This window comes from Vicugna pacos, chromosome 4 (genome assembly GCF_048564905.1).
Source record: "Vicugna pacos chromosome 4, VicPac4, whole genome shotgun sequence".
NCBI lineage: Eukaryota > Metazoa > Chordata > Mammalia > Artiodactyla > Camelidae > Vicugna > Vicugna pacos.
The window spans coordinates 26,395,889-26,413,038 of NC_132990.1; positions in this window are offsets into that span (position 1 = coordinate 26,395,889).

Genomic DNA, 17,150 nt, shown 5'->3' on the forward strand with positions numbered 1-17,150 from the left:
AAGTGGGGTTTAGCAAGAGGAAGTGGTTCGCTTCTGATTACCCAGCAAGGAAGGAGAACAGATGAGCCCAACTACGCTTTTCCCATAGGTCGTGCTGCTTCTGTACTGCAGGCAATGGCTTGTTTATACATTTCTTTCCCATTACAAAACCGTGCTCGAAAGTCTGGCGCTTATAAGGAATTACAAATGGAAAACTCAAGCCAGGGCACGGAATTTGGGGCCATGTAGTACATGTTAACATATAGTACATCTTAACAATCATAAGAAAAGAAGAAGATACCAATATTCTTATTCACAATTTAGTTTCCTGCTTTGTGATTTAATGACATTAAATGTCTCCGTCACAGTCCGCTAAAGATGAAGCAAATATCTGATTCTTGCTAACATAACTGAGGATTACACATACATCTCCTAATGTGTCTACTGAAGGTTGTGCATTTATTAACTTGACGTACACTTGTAATTTTTGTCCAAGTCTTCAAAAGTTTAATAATCAGAGGGAGCATGTGTGGTAAATAGCCATCTGAGAGATCGCAACAAGCTTAGGTATTTCTTGCTCTATGAAAACCAAGAGTTCAACAGGGTCTTCTTTAATACCTTCATGAAGCTGCTGTCCCAGACTCCAAGAAGTATAAAACACTCAGAAGATAAAGACAATATTTAAACATGTGAAACAGACAGGAGGGGCTCTTCTCCGGTGTGCCTGCTCTGAGAAGTGGCTTAAGAAGTGAGGACTATGCAGGTTTCCCCAGCGCACGTGTACGAAACGGGAACCCTTATGAAAACTTGAGAGTTATTGTAAGAGATGAAATATGACTTCCATGTAGCCCATTTAACCAATGTATTTTCATAGAACAATAGGTCTCTTTTGATATAAATATTGAATAGGACAATCTAAGGTGGGTTTAACCTTTGTTTTATTCCAGAATCATTCATTCCCTGTGATATTGTAAGAGGGATAGTTGGGGAGGGAGGTGAAAGGCTGAATTTTTCCCTATTCCTTTTTATTAAGCAAAAAAATGGACAAATACAATTCAGAGGCTTAAAAAATCAGAGAAGTTTCTAGTAAATTCAAACCTGGGTAAACAGCTTTTGAAATGGATGAAGTAAATGCACTAGGAGATTTTTAGGCTACAAAAAAAATCTATGTGGTATCTTTAATTCATGTTACTCTTTTAGATTCTTTTAAAAGTCTTTAGATACCATGTTATAAGTTCGTGCTGTTAGAATGTATATTTCTGTAGCAAGGTAAAAATTGTCTTTTGACAAAAAGAAAAACAAGAGGTAATGCTCTTGGTGAAGGATTTTGGACTGCTCTCTTTGATGAAGAATTTTGTAATAATCTACGCCACTGCCTTTCCTTACTGATTTTTAAGCTTTCGTTCTAAACATGAAAATGCACGTAGACTGTATGTGTGTGAGAATGTCAAGTATTCAGATTTTTTCCACTGCTGCCAAAACTTCCCGTGGGTGGAAACCCTTTAATGCAGAGCTTAAGTGGGAGTGAGGGAGTAGTCCTTACTTTGTGTGCAGTCAGTGCTATGACAGATAATGAAAATCATCTTTCCAATAGGATAAAACAAGCCTTCAATTGATTCCATAAACCCTGGTACCTACTGATGGATTCTCTCCACTCATACTGTGCCATACAGGGTCAGATTAACTTTTGCATCTATTACGAAGCAGTATGAGTGGAGTAACACAAAATCACTGGGGATGCTTTTGATGCAGACCAAGATAATGTCAGTCTGACTTGCCTTCAAAGCACGGTATGCTGCACACGATAACTGGCAGCCTTGGAGTTCATAGATGGACTAGGGACCCAGCAGCCTTAAAAGGTATATATGGAGTTTAAGAAATTTATTTTCCAGGCGCAGTGCAGTCCCCATCTAACTAAATTTTTTTTTTCAGCTTGTACACGTGAAGGCTGAAAAATACCGTAACTTGGAAGTAATAATGGATCAACATTTACAAAATAAAGTACGGTTTTGATGTGGGGGGAAAAAAAGTCCTGGTCATATTAAATGGAACAATCTGAGGAGATCACAGTTCGTATCCTTTCCATCTCCACCTTCTGCCGGTCTTCTGTACCCACCTTACTTCTCTGGTCAAAAATCGCCACTTTTCACTGACTCCCAGATGTCCTCCTAACCTCTTTCTTGGCACCAAAACCTCCAGCATCTGGCTCTAGCCTTCTTAGTGTTGTAGGGGCACTTCCCGTGTCAGATTGTAGCTTTCAATAGGTCTGTAACAAGATCTCACATCCCACGTGTTATTCTTACAGTTAGACCTTGGCACCCCTCCCCTGTGAGGTGGTGAAGTCGATACTCCCCTCCCTGGAAACTGGGTCAAGCTTTGTGACTAATTTGGCCATTAGAATATTAATAGCGGAATTGACATTATGTGACTCCTGAGGTTAGACCATAAAAATGTCATGCACTTCCTTGTTCTGTTGGAATGTTCAAGCCACACGGTGAGAAAGCCCAGCCAGTCCATGCGGAGGGAACACACTCATAGGCTGTGTTTGCACGTTCCATCCGACAGCCCCTCTGTGGCCCTAGCTGACAGCAGGCACCTTTCTCCACACACGTGATGGTGACACCTGCAAGCGATTCCAGCCTCCATCTGTTGAATCATTCCTAGCCTTCAGGTCTCCCCAGCCGAGGCCCTGGCTTTGTGAAACACAGGTCAGCCGTCTTCCCTGAGTCCTGTCTTAACATCCTGGGATATAGAATCTATGAATACCGTAAGATGGCTATTTTATACCACTAGGTTTCGAGATGGTTTATTACCCAGCAGCAATAACTGGAATATTCTCTTCAATGACAAATAGCAGAACCACATTTCGAACTAACTTCATCCAAGGGGAGGAAATCCTTGCGAGGATACAAGTGCATCTCACTACAACGGCTTGAAAAGAGACACTGAAAATTCCTTGGGAACAAAGGTGAGCCTTCCATTTGCCTGTGGATCAGTCTCTCCCTCTGAGGTCTGGTCTCTGGTCGCTGTCTCTGTATGTCTGATTTCGTTTTCTCTCTTAGCAGGCCAGCCTCCTCTGCTTTTTGGTGAATGTGATAATCTGCATCACCTTAATTTTGTCTATAAGCTGAGACTGAAATTAGCATTTATCAGTCCAGTTTTATATTTCTAGGAGAGAGGTCCCTCTGGTCAGTTTGGCCAGTTGGTCAAACATTGTCTTACTAAAGTCTCCCTCTATGAAGGGGACAGTTAAAAAAGGAAGTCTTTGTCAGTGCCCAGTGGGAAGAAGAGCCTTGGACAAGAATTAGAGGGCTAGTATTTTATTTGGGAGGTGGAAACCCAGGGTGGTGAGGATGCAGGAAAAAAGGATATGAAGCTAACAAAGATGTGAAGCAATGTGATTTGATACCTGACCATTCCGCTGCTTTCACAGGAGGCTGGTAGGGACCAAGGGAGTCACTTAGCAGGTAGGTCAGCCTGCACCGGTGACTTCCCTAGAAAGATCCACTGTATAGGAGTACTCGTCACATTTCACGTTGTGTCACATGGGCCCTTGGGAGTCACTCAGGTAGCCTGACATTGGTGGCCTTGGTGTGATGTTTTATTTCAGTCCAAATGGGGAATAGGAAGGACACTGACAAAGAGAGAAAGAAGGAGGTGGCCAAGGGAATCTGAGAATGCTGCATATGGTAGACTAGATAGTGGTGTTCCAAAGATGCTCCTGGCCAAATCCCTGAAACCTGTGAATATGTTACATTGCCTGGCAAAGGGAATCTACACATGCAATTAAGGTTATGAACCTTAAAATAGGTAGATGATCCTGGATCATCTGGGTTGACCAAGTCTAATCACATGAGCTCTTAAAAGTAGAGAGATTTCTCTGGCTGGACTCAGAGGAATGTGTCAGACGGAAGAGTCAGAGGGATCCAAAGAGTGGGAAGGACTTATCCTGCCACTGTTAGGGGGAGCCACGTGGCAGGAAGGAGAAGAAATAGGGGCATACTTTAGGAGCAAAGACAGGCTCCTGACAGCCAGCAAGGGACAGGGACTCAGTTCCTCACAAAGGAACTGAATTCAGCCAATAGCTTAAATGAGCTTGGATTTTCCCCCCGAGTCTCCAGAAAAAGAACACAGCCTTTTGAACACCTTGAGTTCATGCATTGAGACTCTAAGCAGATGACTCAGTTGGGCCACACTATATGTGGACGTCTGAGCTACAGAATTTTCAGATAATGAATGGATATTGTTGGAGGCCACTGAATTTGTAGTCATGTATTGTAACAGCAATGGAAAACTCATACAGTAGATGAGGTGTAAATCCTCATCATACAGGGGTTGAATGCTCTAGAGCTGTCTCATATCTACCTAATGTAATATTCTACCATTCATCTGCCTGAATTGATTGCTACAGTCAGGTCTCTTTGCTCATCATATAAAATATCTGTTCTTACTTCCTTGTTTTCAGTCCTTTGACCACATTCTTCCTCGAACTTCAAATGACCTCCATGCCTCACATCTTCCTATAGTCAGAAATGGAAAGATTGATTAGAGGAGAGAGAAACAGAAAAAAGAGAATAAATCAAATTAGAGTTTGAATCTGAAAGTCATCGAGGAGACCAGGTAAATCTGTTTTATAAGTTTCCAAACTAGCAATCACAAATTTAACAGGCACCAACTTCCATTCTAACTCATCTCCCTTTTATTTTTTGTATTGTTGCCTTTTCCTTTTGTTATTTTTTCTCTCCTACTTTTCCTTCATCTAGAAAAACTCATGCAAGTGTATTATTAACTATCATGAGCTGACATGCCAGCTCACACTGGGAAATTTTGACAATGAAAACTACCAGGTCAACCCGATTTCTCCCTTCATGGATATTTTCCTAGTATACATTTGAATAAATGTATGAAAAATTGACAAGATTAAAATAGTTTAGTTGACACCAGTCATAACTAGGAGCTTAAGAAACTCAGTTGAGTTCTTTCAGATGCTGTTTGCCTCCTGCCTTCCTGACTGCATGTTGTTGAAAGTCCCTGAGGTAAATCACCTGCTCGCAAATTATAATGAAGAAAACAGCGCACATGCCCGTGGGCCTCTGTTAATTCTCAGTTGTTAGCCCCATTGTTATTCTAGTCTCGACAGGTTTACACTTGGAAATACTCCGAGGTTTCTGAAGAAAGGCATTATGTAATTCTAGAGCAGAGTCAGTACTTAAACGATTCTTCCAAATTGTGTTCCTACGTTTCTGAATCTTGTCAAGCATTGAATCAATATCCTCCAGGAGTTAACAAAAAGTCATTTTTTTAGTTACCTGCAATGTAATTGTGCAGCTCATGTTCTGTGACAAGGTCTGACTCTGTATTTCTTCAAAAGTTTATAATAATCCAAGGGGGTGTTAGTAAATGTCTATGGCACAACTCAGTGGATGGTGTGAAAATTAAGGTGTTTGTGCTTTAAAAAGCAACTTTATTTATGTATTGGTTTGACACTATCTGGAAGAAGCAGAACAAGTATGATGAAAGTATTTTTTGTTTCTTACAAACACTCAAACCAGACAGATCAGATTGGCAACAGAGATAAAAAGTGACTCTTGTGACGTCTGATAAGAAACATTTCTTAAACTTGTCACATAAAACATTCTGTTATGCTTCAGGCTGTTGAGAATAATTTCATGCATAGGGGCTCAGTCACCTGAGGCAATTCTGTTGTTCAGCAACAGCCTTAGGACAAATGCGCAGCTCGGAAGGTGGGAAATTTGGGTTATCATGTAATTGTCATCATTACCTAAAGTGAATCAGAGTCGGTCAGTAGAGGGAGAACTTTTACAATGTGGATTAAACTACTTTTACTTTTTACTGACTATTCCTACTACCCCAGAGATCCAAGAGTATTTGTCATTGAGGAAATTTCAAACATTCTTTAAAAAGCACATTCCTTTTTAAAAAGTTGATCTGTTCTATATTTAGTCTGTAAGATATTCAAATGAAGTATTCTGTTTTGTCAACAAGTTTGCCCAATCATCCAGGGGAGAGGCTATCAAAGAATTCAAGGACTTCAGATGCTTTTATGCGGAAAACAGTGAAGCCACCTAGGCATTGGCATAAAGATTACTCCTGATACATTGGAACCTAAGTACTTTGTTGAATATTGACCTTGAGAAAGTGAAATTGAAGGCATCGAGGAAGCCAGAGACACACACAATTACACTGTATCTCTTGCCTCAGAGATTTTGTGTTTTACCTGTGTGGACAAAAAAATACTGCCTGCCGTTTCTTGGTAAATCATCCAGCATATTTATACCATTTACAGATTTAAAAGATGGCTTTCTGTATTTATTTTAAATGGATATTAGTTTCCAGTTATTTTCTTTTGCCCAAGAGTCTAGCTTGAAGGTTTTAGTCAGTTTTATTTGTTTTGACTATATAAGTATTATATGTTCATCATAAAAATGAGGAAATTTAAATAAAAGGAGAAACTGTCACCCAGAATACAACCAAATGATGGCTGCTGTTAACTTAGTGTTTGTTCTTTTAAATATTCTTCCTCTGAATTCCCCTTCTCATGTGTGCACAACACATTTTTCTCCCCAAATTGTGTTTTATTATAAATACTACTATGTAACTTGCTTGTTTCACTATGCAAAGTATCATAAACATATATCCGTAACTTTAATTATAGACCTATAAAATACTTGTAACATTCTATTTTGTGAATGTGTCAGATCTTTTGAAGCTACTCTATTATGTTAAGCACTTAATCTGTTTTTAATGTTGCACATTATGAACAAAGCTGTGACAAATATCAAAAGGGAAAAAAAATGAGAGACTATTTTATCAATAACCCCATGACATGTGATTTCAGAGAATGGAATATAACATAACTGAAGTATTTTCCAAATGTGGATGAGTTAAATGTCCCACTTAATACATCATTTGTTAAAAACAAGTTTGTCAGAAACCTTTAAGTCATTTTAGAACATCTGATGACATTGATAAGGAATGACTTGTTAGTAATATTTATTAGTAATGACTTCTTGACTAATTCTGATACAGTAAGTTCTTTTCCTTATTATAGCTCTTTCTATGCTAAATCTAGAGACACCAAAGAAAAGAGAAACACAAATATACATCTTGTGATAAGACAGACATTATATTACAAAATATTATCTGATATATACCTACTGGTTTTGATAAACAATCCCCCAAATAGCTTGAGTGAACTGAATAAAACATCACATGTATCAAAATCTCCCTCAGGTGATCATCTTTTTCAAGGTGATCTAAAAAAGTGTATTTCACTTACATTCAGAGTTTTTTAAACCTTTTTGAAAATTATTTTTACTTACTTCAGAAAAATTTGCTCTTAATACTTCAGCTGACTTGGATACCTGCTCGGTGAATATAGTTATTTTACTAGAGTTTATCTCATATGCTCATGGATCTTCGATCTGGAAGGAGCCTCTTTAGTGATTTCACAGTTTTAATTTATATTAAAGTCAACAAGAAAAACAGATAAGGTATTTTCAGAAGAAAAAAAACAGCAAAGATGTAAAAAGTTGAGAAGGCATCTTAAAATGTCAGATAGTTTAGATAGAAATTAGCACTGGGCAGGGGGAGAGGGAGGGGAAAAGAACAATCCAGAACACAAAGAACCTGAGCTGTCAATCAACCAGAGCACAGGGAACCTGAGTTGTCAATCAATCCATCAATCACGAAACCAGGATATAAAAACAAGAAAAACGAGGGAATGGCTCCATTTTTCCTCTCTTGGATTGGCCCACTCCCAATTCTCGAGAGTGTACTATCTTTTACTTTTTTATTTCACTAATAAAAATCTTGCTTATATCATGCTTTCTCTCTCTCATCAAAAATCTTTTCTTCGAGTGACTAAGAACGGAGGTAATTCTTATTTTCCTTTTCCCCAGTAACAAAGGAGAAAGGAATTAACTCTGGGATGCGGTAAGGGCATCTATAAGCATAAATCAGCACTTCTTGGCAAGTGATGTTTTTAGTCCATCAGGTACTACTGAAAAGGAGTTCACAGTAAAGGACATGCATAATAAATTCTGCCACCTAAGCTTTTGCTGGCAGTCACATCCAGCCACATCATGTCCCTAGATAAATGCGTTCTGTTTGGATCAACTCTGATTGGAACTCGGACAGCTCACAAATGTGTAGGTGCTTTCATAATTAAGAAACCAAAGGGTCTTCCTCTAATTAGAGTATTGCAGAAAAATGTGTTACATCTCAGTGTTACAGCTCAGTTGTGACAGCAACCTGGATCCATGCGAGAGACCAAGCAGAGAGTTGGAGAACTCAGATTTATTATGCCAGCAGGCCCAGGGCCCAGAGAAATTAACATTTCAAGCTCTGGACACCGTCTGTAGGTTTACACAGGCCTTTTATAGGCTGCCAGTTTTACACTTTGCAACATCACATGCAAATAAAGTATAACAGAAGTTGACCAACCAGGAACAAGCTTTGTAGAAATAGACCAATCAGGAGTGAGCTCCATGCAAATGAAGTACTACAAATGGACCAATCAGAAGTTATGGAAGTGGACCAATCAGAAGTGAGAGTAATAACCAATCAGGAGTGAGCTCAGGGAACCAATAGAATTCTAGGTGTAAGCCGGTTTAGAGGCAGAAAGTGAGATAGAGCTTCCTGGCGAGGGAACCTGACGGTGTTGGGAGGAGAGCAGGGGGCCTGCCTAGGGGTCCTGCCGGTCTTTTTATGGGGCTTCCCGCCTCAAGAGAGCCCTGTGAGGGATTCTTAGAGCTCCGCCTCCCAGCTCCCTGTCTCAAATGCGTTGTGTGCAGCAGCCAACGTGAGGGTAAGAGCTTAGCTTACCTTTTTCCCCATAAATTAATATAAAATCAAAGACCTGTTCTGTAGGGCCAACTGCTTTCCCTTTTAAGGGCTTTCACAGGGCTTGAAAGCACATCCATTTAAAAAACTGCTTTGCTGAAACCTTCAAGGAAACACGCACAGTACCAAATTAGTCTGAGGGGCTGGGTGGAGCTTATTTTGCCCCAGGATAATGGGAAAGAACAAAGCTAAGGAAGTTTACTTCTATCTTAAACTTTTTTTCTTGCTGAGAATGTTACCAACTGGCTTCCCTGTTTTTCTGCTAATCTTTATTTCTGTAGTTTTTCTAAGCAATTGCACATCCTGGAGTGACAATTTCCTTCATTCCTTCTTCTGGGAAAAAGTAACCTATGTTAAGTTACACCTGCTTCCTCAAGTTAAGTAGACTTTGGAATCAGGATGCACCTGGTCCATTTCCAATGAGAACAAGGCTTTGACCAAGAAATTTCAGATACAGCTGGATAGTCAGCAACTTTTTACACATGGAAGAGTGCAGTTTTTTCTTTCTTTTTTCTTTTTTTCTTTTTTTTTTTTTTTGCTTACTGTTGCAGTGGATCATAACCCTGAGTGAATAGGGTTAAATACTGAAGGTTTTAATTTTTCTCTCTACTGAGGCATAATTGACACACAAAAGTCCATTTATGAGTTTGACAAATGTGTACAGGTGTAAAATGGCCACCACAATTAAGATACAGAATTCTCATCACTCTAGTTGTCCTCTGCCCCTTTTCAGTCAAGCTCCTTTCTCATCTCCAGCCACCACAGACCACTGGTCTGTTTTCTGTTCCCCTTGTCTTGATGTCTCTACAATGTTATATAACACTGTTACATAGTCTATGTCTTGCGGGTCTAGCTTTTTAAATTACTATAGCGCTTTCAGGAATTATCCATTTTGTTGCATTTATCACTAGTTTGTACCTTTTTATTACTGAATAGTATTCCACCTATGGGTGAATCAGTTAGTTTCGCCATTCACCAGTTGGATTGTTTACAGTTTGGGGCATTTAGAGCTTAGGCTGCTGCAAATGAGTCACACACAGGTTGTTGTATGGACACGTGTTTTCAATTTTCATGGGTATATGCCTGGGTTATATAGTAAATGTATGTTTACACAAAAATGTTTTTTAAAGTGACTCTGCCATTTTGCATTCCTTCTAGCACTGATGGAGAGTTTTTTCTACTCCCTTACCAAAGTTTAGTATGACCAGTTTTTCTTACATAGTAATTCTAGTAGTTGGGTAATAGTATCAGAGTGGTTTTAAAATTGCATTTCCCTAATGATTAAAAAGGAGCATCTTTTATGGGCTTGTTTACCAGTTTTATATCTTCTTTGATTTCTTTGTCTTCTTATTGAATTTTGTAAGTTATTTATGTTTTTCCCAGCAGCTGTATAGTTTTAGCTCTTTCATTTGGCTGTATAATCTATCTTGAGGTAATTTTTGTACATGTGGAGCTAAGAGTTGTGGTTCATTCACTTTGCAAATGGATATCCTCCAGTGTTGAGCTAGTGTGGGGCTTGGGATCCCAGAGAAGGGTGTTTCTCAGTGTTTCTGCTCCACCCCCACCTTCAGCGGGCCTTGCACACCTGCATCCTGGAAGGGCTCCTCCTCCGTGCTCTCACCCTCCTCTTCTGCACAACTATGTTTTGTATTATTTAGTGCAAGACTTAGGATGGCAACATGGGTGGTTTCTCATTTGTCCTGCTCCCCAGTCAGTCTCAGGCAGGTCCTGTACATCTGAGCCTCAGGAGTAGGGTTTTCTCATCATTCCTGCGTGTCTCCCGGTGTACTCAGAGATGCAAGCAGATTGCCTGCTTCCCCCATCATGTCACCTAAATTCTGTCACCTGTAGGTGGGAGATCTTGGGTGTGATCAAGTTTCTTCCCCTTGCTGTTTGGCAGCTGAGTACTGCCCTTGAAAAGGGCAGAATTTTTTGCACAAGTGGGATTTCTACCTCCTTCCCAGCTACAGCTGGTCTTTGCCCTGGATGGGGGATGGAAGTGTTTCCTGTCCTCCCCCAGAGGAAGTCAGCTTTGCCTGGCAAACAAAGGTCAGCTCTGGGACATGGATGTGTTTCTTGCCCTGTCTCCAATGGCATGTGGCTTTTGCTACATACATGGTTGAAAGCAATTCAAAACACAGGAGGTTTGGGACCTGTCTCCAGTGGCGGCCAGTCATCTCTGTACGTTCACAGAGTTCCTAGAGAATGGATGGGTTCCTGCAGGTACTCCTGCTCCACTCTCAGTATTCAGCAAGCTCGCATACTGTGTCACTGAAGGAGGCGCACCAGTCCTCTGCCCTGCCTCCAGACCTTCTCCTGAGGGCTGCATGTGCTGATGATGCAAGTTTGTGTGCCAGATGCACTGAGGCCAGAGAAAGCGGAACGTCGGGGTTTGAAGCAGAGAAAGGTTTATTGCAGGGCTGAGCAAGGAGGACGGGGTGGCTCATGCCCAGGAAAACCCTGAGCTCTCAGAAGAGTTTCAGCAAAGCATGTTTAAAGGCCAGGTAAGGGAGCAGGGGTCCCAGGGAGTTTGATCAGCTGGTGCACAATTCTCTGGTTGATGTTGAGAGAAAAGGGCAGTCAACACTATCACCTCCTAGGCTCCAGAGGGTCTGAGGGCCACGTGCTCTCCATCATCAAGTAGTTAATTTCTTCCCTTTGGTGGTGGTTTTTAGCATCTGAAAAACTCAAGAAATATGCATGAGATACCATTCTCTGGGTACTTCAGAGAGGAGCTACAGCAGAGGCTATGGGGGAGGGGGTCTGTCCTCGGGAAGGCCCCACAGGGTCCTGCTCAGTTACAGATGGAGGCCCTTGGAAAAGATTACACTAGTGGATATAGACATTGTTTGTATCTGGGGTTCCCAGAGATCCTGGACTGTCAATCTAGCCCTCAACTGGTCTCTAGGAATTTACCGCAGTTTCAGGAGATAAAGAAAGATTGACATCTCCTGGCAGCTTCAGGTCTCCCGCCCCTTTGTCCTTCCGTCCCTGCCCTTCTCCTGCCCAGGGACTGCTCTCCCTGGTCTTTAGATGACCTGTTCTCATCTCATTGCATTTCAAACACTGCTTTGACCTCACAGTCTGCTGTTCAGGTCATTGGTTTGGGTTTTATCTTGTTCAAAATAGGAACACCTGTGCCCCTTCTCTTTTTACACAGTCTTCTTGAAAGGCTGGTACCCATCTTTAGACAGTCAGAAAACAGACCACTGAATCGTCTTCTAAAAGAGCTGGTTTTCAAGTTTTCGGGGACCTATAGGCCCATGTGTTTGGGAGAATGTGTGCTTGTCACTGTCTCATAAGTATTTTATAGTTCTTCTGAAAGAGGAGTGTATATAACAGAGGTATAAACAATGCTGGTCTCTGTAGCTTACAGTTGCCAATTTTATTGTCCCTCAAGGATGTCCCACCTAATTACTCCAATACGTAACATACACATGATTCATTTCTCTTAAAGACTAGTTTGTTGTATAACTGAATTGGGGCATTTTTCTGTAATGATACCTTCTCTTTTTAGAGGCATTTTTATGATTAAGCAGCTATTGGTGGCCTTGAAGAATTATTTGAGATTGATTTCTACAATTAATGCTTTGGAATATATTTTATTACAAAAGTGAGAAAAGAAGAGCAAGTTTTTATGTGGGAGGCATTATACTCAGTGTTTTGCGTGTTCATTTTCAGCATTTTTCTGTATCTCTTTGTGTGTTGCAATTGGCTCAAGTCTAAAAACCTTTCTACGTTCAGCTGCTGCAATGTTCAGATAATTTAAATGAACTGTTAGGAATCAGAGAATCAACAACTCTACTTAAATGACAAACAGTTGCAAAAGTCTACTTGCTGAAATTAATATTCCCAGTTCAAAAATGAAGATGCAGTTGTTATTTGCAGGAAGTTACTGAGAAGCTATTCCAAAGTCTCTAACTTATCCATTCATTCACTTGATTTTTCAAGTGTCTAAAAGTAGACAGCAAGCACCTTAAGTAATTTGTTAAACTCTTACCAGCTTTTAAATTAGTCTTCTTTTGGCTCTGTCTGATGTGATGCTGCATGTAATGCTAATTACATTAACTTTTTCATCCATTCATATTTATACATTACATACTATGTTTAGGTAGATCTTGCAGTAATTTAAAACATAAATCAGATATAAACTCTATATTCAATAGCTTATAGTTCATTAAGAGATGCTGTGATAATTACAAGATAAGTTAGAAAGCTGTAGGTTGTATTTTAAATGACTGAGATACAGTTGTTATGGGCTTTCAAGTAGAGATATGAAAAATTAATTCCAGCTGGGAAAGTGAGGAAACACGTCATGGAAAGGTGATACTTGGATTCAGAGGATGGATGGGATTTGCGTATATGGAGATAATGAAGAAAGGAATTCCAAACAAAGCAAAGAGCAGATTCCTGGAAGCTGGTAGAATCAGCTTTGGAATAAGACAGACTTATTTTCAAATGGCTGGTCTGAAGTTAATATAGACCTACGTGCACATTACTTAACATCATAGCCTATGTGACTATTTACATTGCTGTTTCCCCCCAAGCTGAGCTATAAAATTGGATTAAAATACACTGTGAAATAGAAATTTAAAAGTTTGAATTTCTTCCTATAGTTCTATTCTAAAGGCCAGTAAGTATAAAGTACATATCCTTTGAAAAGGAGAACCAGGTGATATAAAGATTCCAGAGGAGGGCAGCAAAGATAAAGACAGTAGAATCACTGCAGGTGGAAAGAACAGAGAATCCTATTTTACAAATTCTGTAATTTTCACAATAGTAAGCATCTCTGTGGTGGGTCATCTGTTAGCTTTAAATTATTAATTGGTTTGCTAAAATACGGAAAAATGAAAGCACACGTAATTAATCCTGTCTCTCTCTCGGTCTCTTTTATCCCTTTGAGAGGTTTACAGTTGTTCACACTTCTGAAGACTATTAAAAGAGCTATCCCAGCTGAAACCTATACTAATTCAAGTAGTCCTTTATCCAGCAAATCCTAACTGTCTGCTACATGCTTACAGAGCGTTGGGTGGTAGGGATATCATTGACAAAATAATGCCTGATTTCATAAAGTTCATACCCGGTTGGTGGGAAGGGATAAATTTGGGAGTTTGAGATTTGCAAATGTTAGTTACTATATATAAAAATAGATTAAAAAAAAGTTTCCTCTGTAAAAAAAAATAGCTTTTGACTCTACTTCCATCAGTCTTCAACTAGTAAAAAAAAAAAAAAGCATAGTCCAACAAATACAGCTATATTCAAATAATTAAACTTGAACCATTATACAGAGTGGCTGTAAAACCTGGAAACATAGGTGAATATATGTAACGGTGTACACACACATATACAGGCTTACTCACAGTGCATTTCAACACATACTATGTCTTGGGTATTGTATATAGTGCTGCTATGAACATTGGGGTGAATGTATCTTTTTGAATTAGAGTTACCTCTGGAAATGTACCCAGAAGTGGGATTGCTGGATCATATGATAACTCTACTTTTAGTTTTTGAGGCATCTCCATACTGTTTTCCATAATAGCTGCACCAAACTACATTCCCACCAACAGTGTAGGTGGGTTCCCTTTTCTCCACAGCCTCTCCAGCATTTATCATTTGTGGACTTTTGAATGATGGCCATTCTGACTGGTGTAAGGTGATACCTCATTGTAGTTTTGATTTGCATTTCTCTGATGATTAGTGATATTGAGCAATTTTTCATAAGCCTATTGGCTATTTGTATGTCTTCATTACAAAATTGCTTGGTTAGGTCTTCTGCCCATTTCTGGATTGGGTTGTTTGTTTTTTTGTTATTAAGTTGTATGAGCTGTTTATATATTCTGAAAACTAAGCCTTTGTTAGTCTCATCATTTGCAAATATTTTCTCCCTTTCAGTAGGTTGTCATTTGTTTTGGAAACCTATTTTTATGTGAAGTTTGTAAAATAAGAAAAGACAAAAAGAAAAAGTAAGGAACAGAGAATGATAAGCACAAGCTTCTTAGACAGTCCTTTGAAGAATGTGGTTGATTCCTGAATTTCCGAATTCATTTTCCACTTTACCATCCTTCTCTCTGATTCTCTTCCCGTACGGGGCTGCCTGCTCAGAGGCCCTAAACACTCAGTGGTCTCTCCCACTTCCCTGCTTGAGACTTCATACTTTGTCTGAAGCTCTTTCTATAGGGAAATAGTCTTGCCTCTTTTTCTCCCATTGAAATCCTTTGTATCATTCATGGCTCAGACCCAGTGTCATTCCTTTCACTATGTGTCATAGTCACAAATGTTTGAAAAATTTAATTCATCCACAAGTCAGTCATTCTCTGTGCTCCCAGGTCACTTGCCTGGTCTTTTCATCATGGGGCTTAACTAGAAGATTTTAACACTCTTGGTGGAAGGGTCCCTATGTTTGTGTTCTGTGTATCATCATTGTGCATAACAGAATTTTCAATAAAAGGGTCTTGAGCAAATGAATAGCAAAACAGAGGAGAAATCCTATTTCTTTAACCTGTGTGTTTGAAAGATTTATTTCGTGGGTGTCCATGAAAATGGCAGTTGCCTATTTGTTACAGCCAAGTCAGAGGCCAGGCAGTGAGGGCAATGACCACTTGAGGCATTGGGGTCAGAGGAATTTGAGGTCACGCCCTGGCACCGTCATTTATTTTACAAGTTACTTTACTTGTTTGAGCCTTGGTTTCCTCAGATGCAAAGTGGGTATCAAACATCCTACATGCCAGGCTTATTGTAAATATTAGAATGAAATATACAAATTTCCTAGCAATAATAATAATAATTATTCTGTCAAGGTTGACTGTCTAAAGAATAATGTGCCCTGGATAGTAGAATGTTCCTGTTAATTGAGAATTGTAAATTTTCAGGAAAATTAAGATGCCTCCTTTTCAAAGGACAAGCTCTAGAGATGCATATGAACAAGTAAATTCTTGCAGGGAAAAAACATGTTCTTCTGGGGTTAGGCTGGTATCATCTGAACTGTAGGTTGCAGCCCATTGGTGGGTTAAATAAATTTACTGTCATTAACATGAAATATAATAGATGAAGCATAATGTAATAGACAAGCATTTAATAGAAAATATTAGAGTGTATTTCACTTAATAATGATAAGAATGGTTTTATGGCTAATGTAGTTAAATTATACACATATGCACATGAGTGTTTCAGATACATAAATAAAATGCATTCCTTACTCGAGGTCATGGTTAAGATGTTTGCAGAATGCTTATCTGCAGGATATCCAAAAAGAAGCTAGTATGTGCTAGGTGCTTTTTCCCAGAAGTAATCCTTAGAGGAGAAAGGGTTAAGTTGCACTGGCTGGTTAAGACATTAGCTGGTAGAGGATGCTAGAGTATTTAAAATCACAAGGGTTTCCAAGCTAAAAATACATTGTGCATAATTCAGGGTGGTTTTTTTTTTTTAAATGATTCACTGATCTTTTATAAATTTTATGAACCACATAGTCATTATCATGGTTATCAATTATTAGTATAGAGCAGTGTCCTGGAAACATCCAGCTAATACTGTGCTTTAGCTAATAAAGGACTGAAGAGTTCCTTAGATGTGGATGTAAGCCAGGTTAAAATGAAAGGATTATTCTTTTCCTGATAGTTAATAGAGGGTGTGTTCTGCTGCCAAATACAGAGGGGGGAGCTTATTAAAATGAGAATTTAAGCCCCTTTTTGCTTCAAAAACTTTGAAAATATAATGCAAGAATAGAGGTCCTGTTTTAGAACAGAGGTTTTTAATTAGTGGTCCACAAGCTCCATTCACTTATACATATTTTTTTCTTTTGATATCTTTCTTGTTTCAGTGAAAATTATTTTTTGAAATAAATTACTTTTGTATCAAATCATGCTATGGAAGCAACTTTTTATCCAAACAATCATCCTATGGTAGGAGAAGCTACTCTATAATTTGGATACAGTTGTAATCATCATTTTATGATGTTACAATGTGGTACAATAGATTTCCGTTTATAGGAATTATACATATCCTGACATTATGCTAGGGGACATCTGTCTTCATTTGCATTTGGTCAGCTTAATTAGAAAGTGTTAAAAGGAGAAATGGGGAAGAAACTTACATATCCTATTCCTGAAGCACTGTTGTGAGGTACCACTCACAGATGGTAAGTTTCTTGACAATGGAAAAAAGAAGCCAATGGACTTGCCTACATATGACATTTTCCCACCTTGAAGGTATATTGACTTCTACATGTCTTCCCCGTGAGGCGAATTTTCAACTTGAAATGCATGAAATTTGAAAAAATCGTGGGTTGCCACATTAAAACTTTTTTT